At 45.2% G+C, this 18,922-nt stretch overlaps 1 long non-coding RNA gene across 1 annotated transcript; it reads left to right on the top strand.

Annotated features, from left to right (window-relative positions):
* Positions 1 to 3,837: 3,837 nt before the first annotated feature.
* LOC135558203 (uncharacterized) lies at positions 3,838 to 18,470 on the top strand. The gene is made up of 4 exons (XR_010458326.1): positions 3,838 to 4,067; positions 10,710 to 10,818; positions 12,336 to 12,469; positions 18,341 to 18,470. It is a non-coding gene; the product is annotated as an uncharacterized LOC135558203 (long non-coding RNA).
* The last annotated feature ends 452 nt before the right edge of the window (positions 18,471 to 18,922 follow it).

Raw genomic sequence — 18,922 nt, forward strand, 5'->3', positions numbered from 1 at the left:
GTCAGTGACGTGGCTGGTTTTCTTTTTGTTGTCTGTAATTGCCTGTAATTGCCTGCCACACATGTCTCGTGTCTGGGCCGTTGAATTGCGACTCCACTGGGTCCCTATACCGACATTTCGCATGTTTGATTGCCTTGCGGAGGGAATAACTACACTGTAAAAGGGAGGGTGGGGTAGGGCCTAGCATGCATCGCAGAAGTTAGAGAAGCAGTGGCCCAGTGTATTTCCTGCGTGCGTGCTACATTCAATGTGCTGATAGAATTTAGGTAGCCTTGTTCTCAAATTAGCTTTTTTTTTATCCCCAGGTACAATAAAAGCAGCTCAGGATATTTGGTTTCCAGTTTAGATTGAGTCCAGTGAAGTTCCTTGGGGGCCATCGTGGTATCTGCTAGGAGGGTTATATACACGGCTGTGACTATAATCTAAGATAATTATCTTGGGAGCTAATGTGGTCGGCATTTGATCGTAAGGAATTCTAGATCAGGTGAACAAAAAGACTTGAGTTCATGTATGTTGTTATGATAACACCATGAATCATGAAGCATCCACCTCCACCCTTCTTCTTCCCAGAGAGATGTTTATTTCCGTTGGTGCAATGCATGAAGAAACCTGGTGGCTGTACCGACTCCGACAACATATCCAGAGAGAGCCATGTTTCCGTGAAACAGAGAATGTTACAATCTCCAATGTCTCTTTGGAAGGCAACCCTTGCCCTAATTTCGTCCACCTTGTTGTCTAGAGACTGGACATTGGGGAGTATTATACTCTGAAGCGGTGGGTGGTGTTGTGCATGTCTCCGAAGTCTGACCAAGAGGCCGCTCTGTCTACCCCTTCTGCGGGTACATTGTTTTGTGTCAGCCTCTGGGATTAGATCCAATGTCCTGGGTGGTTGTCCGAACAAAGGAAAGTCGTATTCCTGGTCGTAATGTTGGTAAGTTGACGTCGCTCCTATATCCAATAGTTATTCCTGGATGTACACTCAGTAAAAAAAGAAGCGTCCTCTTACTGTCAAATGTATTTATTTTCAACAAACTTAACATGTGTAAATATTTGTAAGAACATAACAAGAGTCAACAACTGAGCCATAAACTGAACAAGTTCCAAAGACATGTGACTAACAGAAATGGTATAATGTGTCCCTGAACAAAGGGGGGGTCAAAATCAAAATTAACAGTCAGTATCTGGTGTGGCCACCAGCTGCATTAAGTACTGCAGTGCATCTCCTCCTCATGGACTACACCATATTTGCCAGTTATTGCTGTCAGATGTTACCCCACTCTTCCACCAAGGCACCTGCAAGTTCCCGGACATTTCTGAGGGGAATAGCCCTAGCCCTCACCCACCAATCCAAAAGGTCCCAACCATGCTCAATGGGATTGAGATCCGGGCTCTTCGCTGGTCATGGCAGAACACTGACATTCCTGATTGCAAGAAATCACGCACAGAACGAGCAGTATGGCCATTGTCATGCTGGAGGGTCATGTCAGGTTGAGCCTGCAGTAAGGGTACCACATGAGGTAGGAGGATGTCTTCCTGTAATGCACAGCGCTGAGATGACCTGCAATGACAACAAGCTTAGTCCGATGATGCTGTGACATACCGCTCCAGACCATGACGGACCCTCCACCTCCAAATCGACCCAGAGTACAGACCTCGGTGTAATGCTCATTCCTTTGACGATAAACGGGAATCCGACCATCACCCTTGGTGAAACAAAACCGTGACTCGTCAGTGAAGAACACTTTTTGCCAGTCCTGTCTGGTCCAGTGACTGTCACGCCCTGGTCGTAGAATATTGTGTTTGTCTTTATTTATTTGGTCAGGCCGGGGTGTGACATGGGTTTATTGTGGTGTGTTTTGTCTTGGGGTGTTGTTAGGTGTTGGGTGTGTGGCTGCGTGGGGGTATCTAGCTTAGTCTATGGCTGTCTGGAGTGGTTCTCAATCAGAGGCAGGTGTTTATCGTTGTCTCTGATTGGGAACCATATTTAGGCAGCCATATTCTTTGAGTATTTCTTGGGTGATTGTTCCTGTCTCTGTGTTTACCAGAGAGGCTGTATAGGTTTTTTTTTTCGTTCCGTTTGTTGTTTTTGTATTTGTTCGTTTTCTTCGTCATTAAACATGTCTCAAAGATGCCACGCTGCATTTTGGTCCGCTTCTCCTTCGACAGACGAGAACCGTTACAGTGACGGTGGGTTTGTTCCCATAGGCGATGTTGTTACTGGTGATGTCTGGTGAGGACCTGCCTTACAACAGGCCTACAAGCCCTCAGTCCAGCCTCTCTCAGCACTGATGGAGGGATTGTGCGTTCCTGGTGTAACTCGGGCAGTAGTTGTTGCTTTCCTGTACCTGTCCCACAGGTGTGATGTTCGGATGCACCGATCCTGTGCAGGTGTTGTTACACATGGTCTGCCACTGCGAGGACGATCAGCTGTCCACCCTATCTCCCTGTAGCGCTGTCTTAGGCGTCTCACAGTACGGACATTGCAATTTATTGCCCTGGCCACATTTCCAGTCCTCATGCCTCCTTGCAGCATGCCTAAGGCACGTTCATGGAAATGATCAGGGACCCTGGGCATCTTTCTTTTGGTGTTTTTCAGAGTCAGTAGAAAGGCCTCTTTAGTGTCCTTAGTTTTCATAACTGTGACCTTAATTGCCTACTGTCTGTAAGCTGTTAGTGTCTTAACGACCGTTCTACAGGTGCATGTTCATGAATTGTTTATGGTTCATTGAACAAGCATGGGAAACAGTGTTTAAACCCATCACAATGAAGATCTGTGAAGTTATTTGGATTTTTACGAATTATCTTTGAAAGACAGGGTCCTGAAAAAGGGCCGTTTTGTTTTTTTGCTGAGTTATAACACTTAAGATTTTCTGGGCTAACAATGTAAGAAATAATATATAAAAAAACTAAATACTGCATAGTTTCCGAAGCACTCAAAGCGAGGCGACCATCTCTGTCTGCGCCACCTTGCTAATGTAATTCTGTGTCAGCACCCCCTTAGACTTCGCTGTGACGTAGTTTCCCCATGAGTGACAAAACACCGAGCCAATCACGGCGCAACGCTCCGTATTTTCTGCTATCTTGCCACATAACCACAGAAAACTCTGAGCTGGTATGAAATACCTGCATTTTGGAGCTCCTTACTCAAGAAAACAAAAAAGGGACCATGTTTGTATGCAGCTTTATTAACTCAATGATATACACTACTGTTCAAAAGTTTGGAGTCACTTAGAAATGTCCTTGTTTTTGAAAGAAGAGCACATTTTTTTCCCATTAAAATAACATCAGATTTATCAGTAATACAGTGTAGATACTGTTAACGTTGTAAATGACTTGTAGCTGGAAACGGCTGATTTTCTATGGAATATCTACAGAGGCCCACAGGAGAACAACGAGAATGCGGTCCATGCCACCAAGTCTGTGGAGACCACACGTGCTCACCTGCAGGGCCAGCTACACAGCAAAGAGGCCGACAACAACCGTCTCACCGTGCAGCTCCGGGTAACACACAAGTTCAGGCATCAGTCTATTAGTCAGTCAATCAATCACTATATTGTCTGAGTTGGGAAAGGTGTATATCTAAGCCTTAACCATTCTGTCTGTAGAATAAGACACCGGTAATGTAAAGGAGCTAGTTTGCAGTCAGTATTATGCTTCCAGCCTGTGTGTGTGATGTCGGTGACTGTTGGGAAGAAAGACAGCAAAAAGTAGACATTTCTGTTTTACAAAGAATAGTGGGCAATAGTCTTCTACAACCCATTCAAGACGGACGTCGCCCATGAGTGAAATCCTATCTTGTTTTCACCAGGCTAGAGATAATTATTTAGATATGTTGAAAGGTTAAACAGTCAGTGTTTGTTCCCTGTCTTTCTTTCTCCCAGGGTTTGGAGAGGCAGCTGACTGAGCAGAAGCTGGAGATAGATGGTCTGAGGGGGGAGATCTCTAGTGTGTCTGAGAAGGCCGAACAGGAGAAAGAGGGCCTGAAGAAGGCCACCCGTGCCCAGAAACAGAGGGCCGAGAGGTTTGAAGCTGCTGTGGATAAATGTTACACTCAGCTGAGGGAGAAGGTATGTATGTGTAATGTTGGTGGTCAGTTTGGTGGTCATCATTTTCTCTTCCCCAGGGTTTTGTTCAGGCTGGAGAACATGTTTTGAAACCTGGAGATACTACATTAACCTTAACACCACAGCTCTTTTAGTTGTATTTTTGTAATACTTTTTATTTATTGGTTTTAGATCGCATTAGAATCCCAACAAGAGATATACATATTTACACCCCCCCCTCCCCCAACATGAAAAGGAAATAATTAACCTCAACACGCCAACAGTCAGCATTTCATAAAACAATATAATGGTACGCGGACACGCACCCACACATGCATACACACATCTGCACTACTACAGTCGCATACATGCACCCATTCTCACACACATCCACCAACACACACACCCATCTCTTTCAAACATGTACATTTTATCTCCTGTTAGGGCCTATAAATATTTGACAATATAATGTCCGTTTTCTATACTTTTTCCCATCGTATCTCAGAGTTATTTGGTTTCTTATTCTATGAGTTATCATTTGCCATACTGTAGATTTCATTAATTGTTTCTTTCCAATTGCTTATTTGTGGTGCCAGGGGTTTAAGCCAGTTTCTAGTAATCTGTTTAAGTGCTGTTATTCTCAGAATTCTGAAAAGGTACTTATCATTTTGGAGGACCAGTGTATGAGGGGTTCTCCCAAGGAACATGTGTTCTGGATTTAGAGAATGTGAGTGTTCAAGCATATCATCCAGTACTTTATATACTTCGGTCCAGAAATTATTGAGGACTGGGCAGGAAAATAGTATGTGGATGTGATTAGCCCTGCTCTCCCCACAGTTACGCCAGCAATTTGGTGTGATGTCACAGTTGTATTGTTGTTGTATTATAGGATTTATGAAACATCTTGACTGAATTTCCCAAGAGCAGTCCCTACAGAGTAGAGAGTTGTCTTGGACTTGTTCTTCTAGATATGTCCTCCCATTCCTCTGCGGTTGTTACTATTTGCAGCTCGTCTAACCAATTGGTTTTCATTATAATGTTCTCATCTTTTGTCTCTTCTCCGATAATTCTGTGCCCCAGCACATTCTTGGCATTTACTCTCTTAGATGTCTTTTCTGTCTAATTAAAGGATGTACAGTGCCTTTGGAATGTTTTCAGACCCCTTGACATTTTCCACATTTTGTTACATTACAGCCTTATTCTACAATTGATTAAATTAGGGATGCACCAATATTAGATTTTTGCCTGATACCGATATCTGATATTTTCCTTGTTAAAAAACCCGATATCCCGATACCGATATTAAACATTTTAACGTCTTTAAGTATTATAGTACAGTTAAATATTTGAGACACACACACACTGACCAAAAAGTTATTTTGTTGGCATTTGCGTACACTACCGTTGAAAAGTTTGGGGTCACTTAGAAATGTCCTTGTTTTTGAAAGAAAAGCATATTTTTTTTGTCCATTAAAATAACATCAAATTGATCAGAAACACAGTATAGACATTGTTAATGTTGTAAATGATTATTGTAGCTGGAAACAGCTGATTTAATGGAATATCTACGTAGGCGTACAGAGGCCCATTGTCAGCAACCATCACTCCTGTGTTCCAATGGCACGTTGTGTTAACTACATTTACATTACATTTAAGTCATTTAGCAGACGCTCTTATCCAGAGCGACTTACAAATTGGTGAATTCACCTTCTGACATCAGTGGAACAGCCACTTTACAATAGTGCATCTAAATCATTTAAGGGGGGGGTGAGAAGGATTGCTTTATCCTATCCTAGGTATTCCTTGAAGAGGTGGGGTTTCAGGTGTCTCCGGAAGGTGGTGATTGACTCCGCTGTCCTGGCGTCGTGAGGGAGTTTGTTCCACCATTGGGGGGCCAGGGCAGCGAACAGTTTTGACTGGGCTGAGCGGGAACTGTACTTCCTCAGTGGTAGGGAGGCGAGCAGGCCAGAGGTGGATGAACGCAGTGCCCTTGTTTGGGTGTAGGGCCTGATCAGAGCCTGGAGGTACTGCGGTGCCGTTCCCCTCACAGCTCCGTTGGTCTTGTAGCGGATGCGAGCTTCAACTGGAAGCCAGTGGAGAGAGCGGAGGAGCGGGGTGACGTGAGAGAACTTGGGAAGGTTGAACACCAGACGGGCTGCGGCGTTCTGGATGAGTTGTAGGGGTTTAATGGCACAGGCAGGGAGCCCAGCCAACAGCGAGTTGCAGTAATCCAGACGGGAGATGACAAGTGCCTGGATTAGGACCTGCGCCGCTTCCTGTGTGAGGCAGGGGCGTACTCTGCGGATGTTGTAGAGCATGAACCTACAGGAATGGGCCACCGCCTTGATGTTAGTTGAGAACGACAGGGTGTTGTCCAGGATCACGCCAAGGTTCTTAGCGCTCTGGGAGGAGGAAACAATGGAGTTGTCAACCGTGATGGCGAGATCATGGAACGGGCAGTCCTTCCCCGGGAGGAAGAGCAGCTCCGTCTTGCCGAGGTTCAGCTTGAGGTGGTGATCCGTCATCCACACTGATATGTCTGCCAGACATGCAGAGATGCGATTCGCCACCTGGTCATCAGAAGGGGGAAAGGAGAAGATTAATTGTGTGTCGTCTGCATAGCAATGATAGGAGAGACCATGTGAGGTTATGACAGAGCCAAGTGACTTGGTGTATAGCGAGAATAGGAGAGGGCCTAGAACAGAGCCCTGGGGGACACCAGTGGTGAGAGCGCGTGGCGAGGAGACAGATTCTCGCCACGCCACCTGGTAGTAGCGACCTGTCAGGTAGGACGCAATCCAAGCGTGGGCCGCGCCGGAGATGCCCAACTCGGAGAGGGTGGAGAGGAGGATCTGATGGTTCACAGTGTCGAAGGCAGCCGATAGGTCTAGAAGGATGAGAGCAGAGGAGAGAGAGTTAGCTTTAGCAGTGCGGAGCGCCTCCGTGATACAGAGAAGAGCAGTCTCAGTTGAATGACTAGTCTTGAAACCTGACTGATTTGGATCAAGAAGGTCATTCTGAGAGAGATAGCGGGAGAGCTGGCCAAGGACGGCACGTTCAAGAGTTTTGGAGAGAAAAGAAAGAAGGGATACTGGTCTGTAGTTGTTGACATCGGAGGGATCGAGTGTAGGTTTTTTCAGAAGGGGTGCAACTCTCGCTCTCTTGAAGACGGAAGGGACGTAGCCAGCGGTCAGGGATGAGTTGATGAGCGAGGTGAGGTAAGGGAGAAGGTCTCCGGAAATGGTCTGGAGAAGAGAGGAGGGGATAGGGTCAAGCGGGCAGGTTGTTGGGCGGCCGGCCGTCACAAGAAGCGAGATTTCATCTGGAGAGAGAGGGAGAAAGAGGTCAGAGCACAGGGCAGGGCAGTGTGAGCAGAACCAGCGGTGTCGTTTGACTTAGCAAACGAGGATCGGATGTCGTCGACCTTCTTTTCAAAATGGTTGACGAAGTCATCTGCAGAGAGGGAGGAGGGGGGAGGGGGAGGAGGATTCAGGAGGGAGGAGAAGGTGGCAAAGAGCTTCCTAGGGTTAGAGGCAGATGCTTGGAATTTAGAGTGGAAGAAAGTGGCTTTAGCAGCAGAGACAGAGGAGGAAAATGTAGAGAGGAGGGAGTGAAAGGATGCCAGGTCCGCAGGGAGGCGAGTTTTCCTCCATTTCCGCTCGGCTGTCCGGAGCACTGTTCTGTGAGCTCGCAGTGAGTCGTCGAGCCACGGAGCGGGAGGGGAGGACCGAGCCGGCCTGGAGGATAGGGGACATAGAGAGTCAAAGGATGCAGAAAGGGAAGAGAGGAGGGTTGAGGAGGCAGAATCAGGAGATAGGTTGGAGAAGGTATGAGCAGAGGGAAGAGATGATAGGATGGAAGAGGAGAGAGTAGCGGGGGAGAGAGAGCGAAGGTTGGGACGGCGCGATACCATCCGAGTAGGGGCAGTGTGGGAAGTGTTGGATGAGAGCGAGAGGGAAAAGGATACAAGGTAGTGGTCGGAGACTTGGAGGGGAGTTGCAATGAGGTTAGTGGAAGAACAGCATCTAGTAAAGATGAGGTCGAGCGTATTGCCTGCCTTGTGAGTAGGGGGGAAGGTGAGAGGGTGAGGTCAAAAGAGGAGAGGAGTGGAAAGAAGGAGGCAGAGAGGAATGAGTCAAAGGTAGACGTGGGGAGGTTAAAGTCGCCCAGGACTGTGAGAGGTGAGCCGTCCTCAGGAACGGAGCTTATCAAGGCATCAAGCTCATTGATGAACTCTCCGAGGGAACCTGGAGGGCGATAAATGATAAGGATGTTAAGCTTGAAAGGGCTGGTAACTGTGACAGCATGGAATTCAAAGGAGGCGATAGACAGATGGGTAAGGGGAGAAAGAGAGAATGACCACTTGGGAGAGATGAGGATCCCGGTGCCACCACCCCGCTGACCAGAAGCTCTCGGGGTGTGCGAGAACACGTGGGCGGACGAAGAGAGAGCAGTAGGAGTAGCAGTGTTGTCTGTGGTGATCCATGTTTCCGTCAGTGCCAATAAGTCGAGGGACTGGAGGGAGGCATAGGCTGAGATGAACTCTGCCTTGTTGGCCGCAGATCGGCAGTTCCAGAGGCTACCGGAGACCTGGAACTCCACGTGGGTCGTGCGCGCTGGGACCACCAGATTAGGGTGGCCGCGGCCACGCGGTGTGGAGCGTTTGTATGGTCTGTGCAGAGAGGAGAGAACAGGGATAGATAGACACATAGTTGACAGGCTACAGAAGAGGCTACGCTAATGCAAAGGAGATTGGAATGACAAGTGGACTACACGTCTCGAATGTTCAGAAAGTTAAGCTTACGTAGCAAGAATCTTATTGACTAAAATGATTGAAATGATACAGTACTGCTGGAGTAGGCTAGCTGGCAGTGGCTACGTTGTTGACACTACACTAATCAAGTCGTTCCGTCGAGTGTAATAGTTTCTACAGTGCTGCTATTCGGGGGCTAGCTGGCTAGCTAGCAGTGTTGATTACGTAACGTTACGTTAAAAGAACGACAATAGCTGGCTAGCTAACCTAGAAAATCGCTCCAGACTACACAATTGTCTTAGATACAAAGACGGCTATGTAGCTAGCTAGCTACGATCAAACAAATCAAACCGTTGTACTGTAATGAAGTGAAATGAAAATGTGATACTACCTGTGGAGCGAGGCGGAATGTTGACCGGGTTGTTGAAGTTCAATTCGGAAGACGTTGGCTAGCTGTTGGCTAGCTAGCTAGCAGTGACTCCTACGTTAAGGACGACAAATAGCTGGCTAGCTAACCTCGGTAAATTAAGATAATCACTCTAAGTCTACACACTCTAAACTACACAATTACCTTGGATACGAAGACAGCAAAGACAACTATGTAGCTAGCTAACACTACACTAATCGAGTCGTTGAGTGTAATAGTTTCTACAGTGCTAGTGGACGTTAGCTAGCTGCTGTGCTAGTGGACGTTAGCTAGCTGCTGGGCAGAAAGCAGTGTAGACTACGTTAGGACGACGAAATACGATAATTACGCAATTAACTTTGATACAAAGACGGCTATGTAGCTAGCTAAGAAGAAATTGCTAAGATTAGACAAATCAAACCGTTGTACTATAATGAAATGTAATGAAAAGTTATACTACCTGCGGACCGAAGTGTAGATGCGACCGCTCGCTCCAACCCGGAACCGGAAACTAATCCAAGTTGATCATTTTAAAAGGCTAATTGATCATTAGAAAACCCTTTTGTAATAATGTTAGCACAGCTGAAAACTGTTGTCCTGATTAAAGAACCAATCAAACTGGTCTTCTTCAGAACTTTTTTTTTAAACGTGTCAGTCTGTTCTTGTTCTGAGAAATTAAGGCTATTCCATGTGAGAAATTGCCAAGAAACTGAAGATCTCGAACAACACTGTGTACTACTCCCTTCACAGACCAGCTCAAACTGACTCTGACCAGAATAGAGAGAGGAGTGGGAGACCCCGGTGCAGAACTGAGCAAGAGGACATTAGAGATTCTAGTTTGAGAAACAGATGCCTCACAAGTCCTCAACTGGCAGTGTCATTAAATAGTACCCGCAAAACACCAGTCTAAACGTCAACAGTGAAGAGGCGACTCCGGGATGCTGGCCTTCTCGGTAGAGTTGCAAAGAATAAGTAATATCTCAGACTGGCCAATAATTTGTATTTATTAAGATGGGCAAAAGAACAAAGACATTGGACAGAGGAACTCTGCATAGATTGCCAGCATCCCAAAGTCGCCTCTTCAAAGACCCCTCTTTTACGATGCTGCTACTCTCAGGTTTATTATCTATGGATAGTCACTCTACCTACATGTACATATTACCTCAATTACCTTGACTAACCGGTGCCCCCGCACATTGACTCTGTACCGATACCCCCTGTACATAGCCTTGCTATTGTTATTTTACTGCTGCTTTTTAATTATTTGTTTACTTGTACTTTTTTTATTTCTTACTTATCTATTTTCTACTGAACAGTTTTCTTAAAACTGCATTGTTGGTTAAGGGCTTGTAAGTGAGCATTTCACTGTAAGGTCTACACCTTTTGTATTCAGCGCATGTGACAAATACAATTTGATTTGATTGAATAAATCTGAGCTGATATGGCACTATAAGGCTGTGACTGGATGGTTCCATTGTAACTAATGATAAGCTGTTCCACGACCTAGAAAACCATCACTGGCCCAGGGAGGTATGACATCCAGGACTTCACTGAGAACCGGGAGAAGAAGCCATGCACTGTGAGACGTGACATCACAGTTTAAAGACTTCATGAAGGTACTGCAGAAACCTACCACTAGAGGGAGACACATACCCATAAACAAGGCATTGTTTACCTCTGTGAAAGGAGGCATGTGATCATTGGGAATGGTCATCAAATATTAATCAATCAACTAATCAAAAATTTACAGTATTTAGTACCCTTTTACTAGAACATTTGCAGGGTTGGGGAGTAACAGATTACAACAAACTGCAATCGTTACATTACCAGCAAAAATATTGTAATCAGATTAATTCAGAAAAACAATCTTTGACACTTCAAATCAGCGTTGAAAAAAGGCGCAAGTTTATGTTTGTTCCACCTGAGCGAGTCTGACCACAAGTCAGTAACCACTATGATGACACACCAACTGTGTTTGATGCATCTCAGAAAAAGGGCAGGAATAGGCTTTTGTAGGCTCCAGTCCAAGCTATTTCTTCCAATGGTGCGACTGCTGTCGTCATCCAAAGATGATCCAACTTGAATAAACGCTTAGAGTGAAGGATGACAGCAGTAGTTAAGTCTTCGGTGATACGGGTATCACTTATTACTGATATCTACATAGCACATTGATGTGAATTACACTCCTGCTCTCTCATTTAGCTATTGGCGCCTCATGTATTGTGGTTGTTGTTGATGGCTGATCACAAATCTAAATGTGTATTTGAACTCAATAATGGTTGAATTCAAGAAGTTTAAGCTGCCTTTCAATCATTGTTTTTGAAACCAGTGGACAGCCAGTGAAAAATGCATCGCTTCTTAGTGCGGATCCAAGCCTATGGAATACAATTGTTGTTTTTCTTCAATAGTGCTCAAAGCATGCCATTCCATGAACGCAGCATTTATTTTTCAACTCGAATCAATGAGCCCAATTAGTCCTCCATGACAACAAAATCATAAACAACAGAGTAGGGCTGGCTTAGTATTGAGTCCTTAGTATTGGGGTCATGCTCAGGTAAAATCATTTGGCTAATCTATACTTCCATATTTCCAAGTCCTATTTTTGAAGATCAAGGGGTATAACATTTATTGGAATGACTGGATTTAAAAAAAATATGTAGTAGAAAGCAATGGGTTAGAAGAAGCCTCCATAACAAACCCATAAAGTAACATTTAACATCCATATATGACCAGCTTGGTAAACTTTAACATAGATTTATCCTACAATAGATGTCGTTCAATTGGTAACATACATTTTGGTCTTCTTCTAATGCCTCTTAAAGGGAATGTAATCTAAAAGTAATGGAATGTAATCCGATTATGTTACTGAGTCTGGGTAATCCAAAAGGTACGTTACTGATGACAATTTTGGACAGGTAACTAGTAACTGTAACTGATTACATTTAGAAAGTAACCTACCCAACCCTGAACATTTGTCAAGTGCTTTACAGTAACCCAGCCTAGACCCCAAAGGAGGGAGCAGTAGCACAGTGGCATGGAAAAACTTGAGAGGAACCAGTTTCCGTTTGCGCCACCGGTCAGAAGATTGTTGATTATTATAGTAATGCTATTCTTGTACTTTCTCAATTGACAGAAGCAGACTACTCCAGGCCCAGGGGCTTATGGGAATGGGGGCATCCCGTCTCGGCTGCTGGATGAGAGGAGGAGGCAGCCGATTGGCTCCTGTCTACGATGGACTGGACTGCTTCCTGGAGCTCATAGTGATCAGTTAGTAGTCCCAAAAAACAACACTTACAGTTGAAGTCGGAAGTTTACATACATTTCGGTTGGAGTCATTAAAAGTCGTTTTTCAACCACTCCACAAATATCTTGTTAACAAACTACAGTTTTGGCAAGTCAGTTAGGACATCTACTTTGTGCAATGACACAAGTAATTTTTCCAACAATTGTTTACAGACAGATTATTTCACTTATAATTCACTGTAACACAATTCCAGTGTGTCAGAAGTTTACATACACTAAGTTGACTGTGCCTTTAAAAAGCTTGGAAAATATCAGAAAATGAAGCTTCTGATAGGCAAATTTACATCATTTGAGTCAATTGGAGGTGTACTTCCGGTGCCGACAGAGATGGCCGCCTCGCTTCGCGTTCCTAGGAAACTATGCAGTTTTTTTTTTTTTTTTACGTGTTATTTCTTACATTAGTACCTCAGGTCATCTTAGGTTTCATTACATACAGCCGAGAAGAACTACTGTATATAAGATCAGCGTCAACTCACCATCAGTACGACCAAGAATATGTTTTTCGCGACGCGGATCCTGTGTTCTGCCTTACAAACAGGACAACGGAATGGATCGCATGCAGCGACCCCAAAAAACGACTCCGAAAAAGAGGGAAATGTAGCGGTCTTCTGGTCAGACTACGGAGACGGGCACATCGTGCCTCACTTCCTAGCATTCTTCTTGCCAATGTCCAGTCTCTTGACAACAAAGTTGATGAAATCCGAGCAAGGGTAGCATTCCAGAGGGACATCAGAGACTGTAACGTTTTGTGCTTCACGGTAACATGGCTCACTGGAGAGACGCTATCCGATGCGGTGCAGCCAACGGGTTTCTCCACGCATCGCGCCGACAGAAACAAACACCTTTCTGGTAAGAAGAGGGGTGGGGGTGTATGCCTTATGGCTAACGAGGCATGGTGCGATGAAAGAAACATACAGGAACTCAAATCCTTCTGTTCACCTGATTTAGAATTCCTCACAATCAAATGTAGACCGCATTACCTACCAAGAGAATTCTCTTCGATTATAATCACAGCCGTATATATCCCCCCCCAAGCAGACACATCGATGGCTCTGAACGAACTTTATTTAACTCTTTGCAAACTGGAAACCATTTATCCGGAGGCTGCATTCATCGTTGTTGGGGATTTTAACAAGGCTAATCTGAAAACAAGACTCCCTAAATTTTATCAGCATATCGATTGCGCAACCAGGGGCGGAAAAACCTTGGATCACTGTTACTCTAACTTCCGCAACGCATATAAGGCCCTGCCCCGCCCCCCTTTCGGAAAAGCTGACCACGACTCCATTTTGCTGATACCTGCCTACAGACAAAAGCTAAAAAATGAAGCTCCCACGCTGAGGTCTGTCCAACGCTGGTCCGACCAAGCTGACTCCACACTCCAAGACTGCTTCCATCACGTGGACTGGGACATGTTTCGTATTGCGTCAAATAACAACATTGACGAATACGCTGATTCGGTGTGCGAGTTCATTAGAACGTGCGTTGAAGATGTCGTTCCCATAGCAACGATTAAAACATTCCCTAACCAGAAACCTTGGATTGATGGCAGCATTCGTGTGAAACTGAAAGCGCGAACCACTGCTTTCAATCAGGGCAAGGTGTCTGGTAACATGACTGAATACAAACAATGCAGCTATTCCCTCCGTAAGGCTATCAAACAAGCTAAGCGTCAGTACAGAGACAAAGTAGAATCCCAATTCAACGGCTCAGACACAAGAGGCATGTGGCAGGGTCTACAGTCAATCACGGACTACAGGAAGAAATCCAGCCCAGTCACGGACCAGGATGTCTTGCTCCCAGGCAGACTAAATAACTTTTTTGCCCGCTTTGAGGACAATACAGTGCCACTGACACTGCCTGCAACGGAAAAATGCGGTCTCTCCTTCACTGCAGCCGAGGTGAGCAAAACATTTAAACGTGTTAACCCTCGCAAGGCTGCAGGCCCAGACGGCATCCCCAGCCGCGCCCTCAGAGCATGCGCAGACCAGCTGGCTGGTGTGTTTACGGACATATTCAATCAATCCCTATACCAGTCTGCTGTTCCCACATGCTTCAAGAGGGCCACCATCGTTCCTGTTCCCAAGAAAGCTAAGGTAACTGAGCTAAACGACTACCGCCCCGTAGCACTCACTTCCGTCATGATGAAGTGCTTTGAGAGACTAGTCAAGGACCATATCACCTCCACCCTACCTGACTCCCTAGACCCACTCCAATTTGCTTACCGCTCAAATAGGTCCACAGACGATGCAATCTCAACCACACTGCACACTGCCCTAACCCATCTGGACAAGAGGAATACCTATGTGAGAATGCTGTTCATCGACTACAGCTCGGCATTCAACACCATAGTACCCTCCAAGCTCGTCATCAAGCTCGAGACCCTGGGTCTCGACCCCGCCCTGTGCAACTGGGTACTGGACTTCCTGACGGGCCGCCCCCAGGTGGTGAGGGTAGGTAACAACATCTCCTCCCCGCTGATCCTCAACACTGGGGCCCCACAAGGGTGCGTTCTGAGCCCTCTCCTGTACTCCCTGTTCACCCACGACTGCGTGGCCACGCACGCCTCCAACTCAATCATCAAGTTTGCGGACGACACAACAGTGGTAGGCTTGATTACCAACAACGACGAGACGGCCTACAGGGAGGAGGTGAGGGCCCTCGGAGTGTGGTGTCAGGAAAATAACCTCACACTCAACGTCAACAAAACTAAGGAGATGATTGTGGACTTCAGGAAACAGCAGAGGGAACACTCCCCTATCCACATCGATGGAACAGTAGTGGAGAGAGTAGCAAGTTTTAAGTTCCTCGGCATACACATCAAAGACAAACTGAATTGGTCCACTCACACAGACAGCATCGTGAAGAAGACGCAGCAGCGCCTCTTCAACCTCAGGAGGCTGAAGAAATTCGGCTTGTCACCAAAAGCACTCACAAACTTCTACAGAGGCACAATCGAGAGCATCCTGGCGGGCTGAATCACCGCCTGGTACGGCAACTGCTCCGCCCTCAACCGTAAGGCTCTCCAGAGGGTAGTGAGGTCTGCACAACGCATCATCGGGGGCAAACTACCTGCCCTCCAGGACACCTACACCACCCGATGTTACAGGAAGGCCATAAAGATCATCAAGGACATCAACCACCCGAGCCACTGCCTGTTCACCCCGCTATCATCCAGAAGGCGAGGTCAGTACAGGTGCATCAAAGCTGGGACCGAGAGACTGAAAAACAGCTTCTATCTCAAGGCCATCAGACTGTTAAACAGCCACCACTAACATTGCTAGGCTGCTGCCTACACACTGACACTGACTCAACTCCAGCCACTTTAATAATGGGAATTGATGGGAAATGTTGTAAATATATCACTAGCCACTTTAAACAATGCTACCTTATATAATGTTACTTACCCTACATTATTCATCTCAAATGCATACCTATATACTGTACTCTATATCATCGACTGCATCCTTATGTAATACATGTATCACTAGCCACTTTAACTATGCCACTTTGTTTCCATACTCATCTCACATGTATATACTGTACTCGATACCATCTACTGTATCTTGCCTATGCTGCTCTGTACCATCACTCATTCATATATCCTTATGTACATATTCTTTATCCCCTTACACTGTGTATAAGACAGTAGATTAGGAATTGTTAGTTAGATTACTTGTTGGTTATTACTGCATTGTCGGAACTAGAAGCACAAGCATTTTGCTACACTCGCATTAACATCTGCTAACCATGTGTATGTGACAAATAAAATTTGATTTGATTTACCTGTGGATGTATTTCAAGGCCTAACTTCAAACTCAGTGCCTCTTTGCTTGACATCATGGGAAAATCTCCACAAGTCTGGTTCATCATTGGGAGCAATTTCCAAATGTGTGAAGGTACCACGTTCATCTCTACAAACAATAGTACACAAGTATAAGCACCATGGGACCACGCAGCCATCATACCGCTCAGGAAGGAGACGCGCTCTGTCTCCAAGAGATGAACGTACTTTGGTGCAAAAAGTGCAAATCAATCCCAGAACAACTGCAATGCTGGAGGAAAATGCTGGAGGAATCAGGTACAAAAGTATCTATATCCACAGTAAAACGAATCCTATATCAACGTGACCCGAAAGGTCACTCAGCAAGGAAGAAGCCACTGCTCCAAAACCACCATAAATAAGCCAGACTACGGTTTGCAACTGCATGTGGGGACAAAGATCGTACTTTTTGGAGAAATGTCCTCTGGTCTGATGAAATGACCATCGTTATGTTTGGAGGAAAAATGCATGTGAAGCATGGGGGTGGCAGCATCATGTTGTGGGGGTGGTAGCATCATGTTGTGGGGGTGCTTTGCTGCAGGAGGGACTGGTGCACTTCACAAAATAGATGGCATCATGAGGTTGGAAAATGGTGGATATATTGAAGCAACATCTCAAGACATCAGTCAGGAAGTTAAAGCTTGGTCGCAAATGGGTCTTCCAAATGGACAATGACCCCAAGCATACTTCCAAAGTTGTGGCAAAATGGCTTTAAGGACAACAAAGTCAAGGAATTGGAGTGGCCATCACAAATCCCTGATCTTTGTGGGCTATACTCTGCCTTGTCTCAGGATGGTAAGTTGGTGGTTGAAGATATCCCTTTAGTGGTGTGGGGGCTGTGCTTTGGCAAATTGGGTGGGGTTATATCCTTCCTGTTTGGCCCTGTCCGGTGGTATCATCGGATGGCGCCACAGTATCTCCTGACCCCTCCTGTCTCAGCCTCCAGGATTTATGCTGCAGTAGTTTATGTGTCGGGGAGCTAGGGTCAGTTTGCTATATCTGGAGTACTTCTTCTGTCCTATCTGGTGTCCTGTGTGAATTTAAGTATGGTCTCTCTAATTCTCTCTTTTTTTCTCTCTCTCGGAGGACCTGAGCCCTAGGACCATGCCCCAGGACTACCTGGCATGGTGACTCCTTGCTGTCCCCAGTCCACCTGGCCGTGCTGCTGCTCCAGTTTCAACTATTCTGCCTGTGATTATTGTTATTTGACCATGCTGGTCATTTATGAACATTTGAACATCGTGGCCATGTTCTGTTATAATCTCCACTCGGCACAGCCAGAAGAGGACTGGCTACCCCACATAGCCTGGTTCCTCTCTAGGTTTCTTCCTAGGTTTTGGCCTTTCTAGGGAGTTTTTCCTAGCCACTGTACTTCTACACCTGCACTGCATTGTTTGGGATTTTAGGCTGGGTTTCTGTACAGCACTTTGAGATATCAGCTGATGTGCGAAGGGCTATATAAATAAATTTGATTTGATCTCAATCACATATAACATTTGTGGAACTGGAAAAGCGTGTGCGAGCAAGGAGGCCTTCAAACCTGACTCAGTTACACCAGCTCTGTCAAGAGGAATGGGCCAAAATTCACCCAACTTATTGTGGGAAGCTGTGGAAGGCTACCCGAAATGTTTGACCCAAGTTAAACTATTTAAAGGCAATGCTACCGAATACTAATTGAGTGTATGTAAACCTCTGACCCACTGGGAATGTGATGAAAGAAATAAAAGCTGAAATAAATAATTCTCTCTTCTATTATTCTGACATTTCACATTTTTAAAACAAAGTGGTGATCCTAACTGACCAAAAACAGGGCATTTTTACTCTGATTAAATGTCAGGAATTGTGAAACTGAGTTTAAATGTATTTGGCTAAGGTGTATTTAAACTTCTGACTTCAACTGTATATGATTAGCTACAAACAGGGAGGCATAACTTATGAATTAATTAATTAATGTTATTGATCCCTATAACAGGACATATGGTTGTTTGACTTTTCCCTCTCTCTGTGTTCAGGATTCTGATTTGTGCCCTGGTACCTAGAACCTTCACTGAGGTGCTACTCAGATGAAGGTGCTCCCTGTCAGTAAGCAAGGACCCTACGATCTCTTCACTGGCTGACGAGAAAAGCCAATCAATCACCTTCGGATATTTTGCTGCCCCGGTAACTGCACCATTAATTAAATTACCCTTACAGGAAAAGATTGCAGTCAGTGTGCATTATAACTGCAGTACACTGCAGTGTAATTGCAGTTAGAGTGCAGTCTAACTGCAGTTATAATGCACACATATTTTTTCGTAAGTGTAAGTACACTACAGTTATTCTGCAATTACTGCATCCAAAATACCACAGTCGACTGCAGTTACTGCACTTTTCCTGCAGTTTCAAAACTGCAATCTTTTTTTGTAATGGGAGATTTTATGTAAATGAGAATAACCCCTTGTAAAAAAAAAGGTTAAATGAAGAAATATAAATGAAAAATAAGAACTGTCAGATTTGGATAATTGAGATTTCATAGTGTGTCATCATGACCCACTGTGAAGATTGATAATTGATTTTTTTCCATCATGAACGTTTAAATGATCCTTTTTGTGCTA

The sequence above is a fragment of the Oncorhynchus masou genome, chromosome 17 (assembly GCF_036934945.1).
Source record: "Oncorhynchus masou masou isolate Uvic2021 chromosome 17, UVic_Omas_1.1, whole genome shotgun sequence".
Taxonomy (NCBI): domain Eukaryota; kingdom Metazoa; phylum Chordata; class Actinopteri; order Salmoniformes; family Salmonidae; genus Oncorhynchus; species Oncorhynchus masou.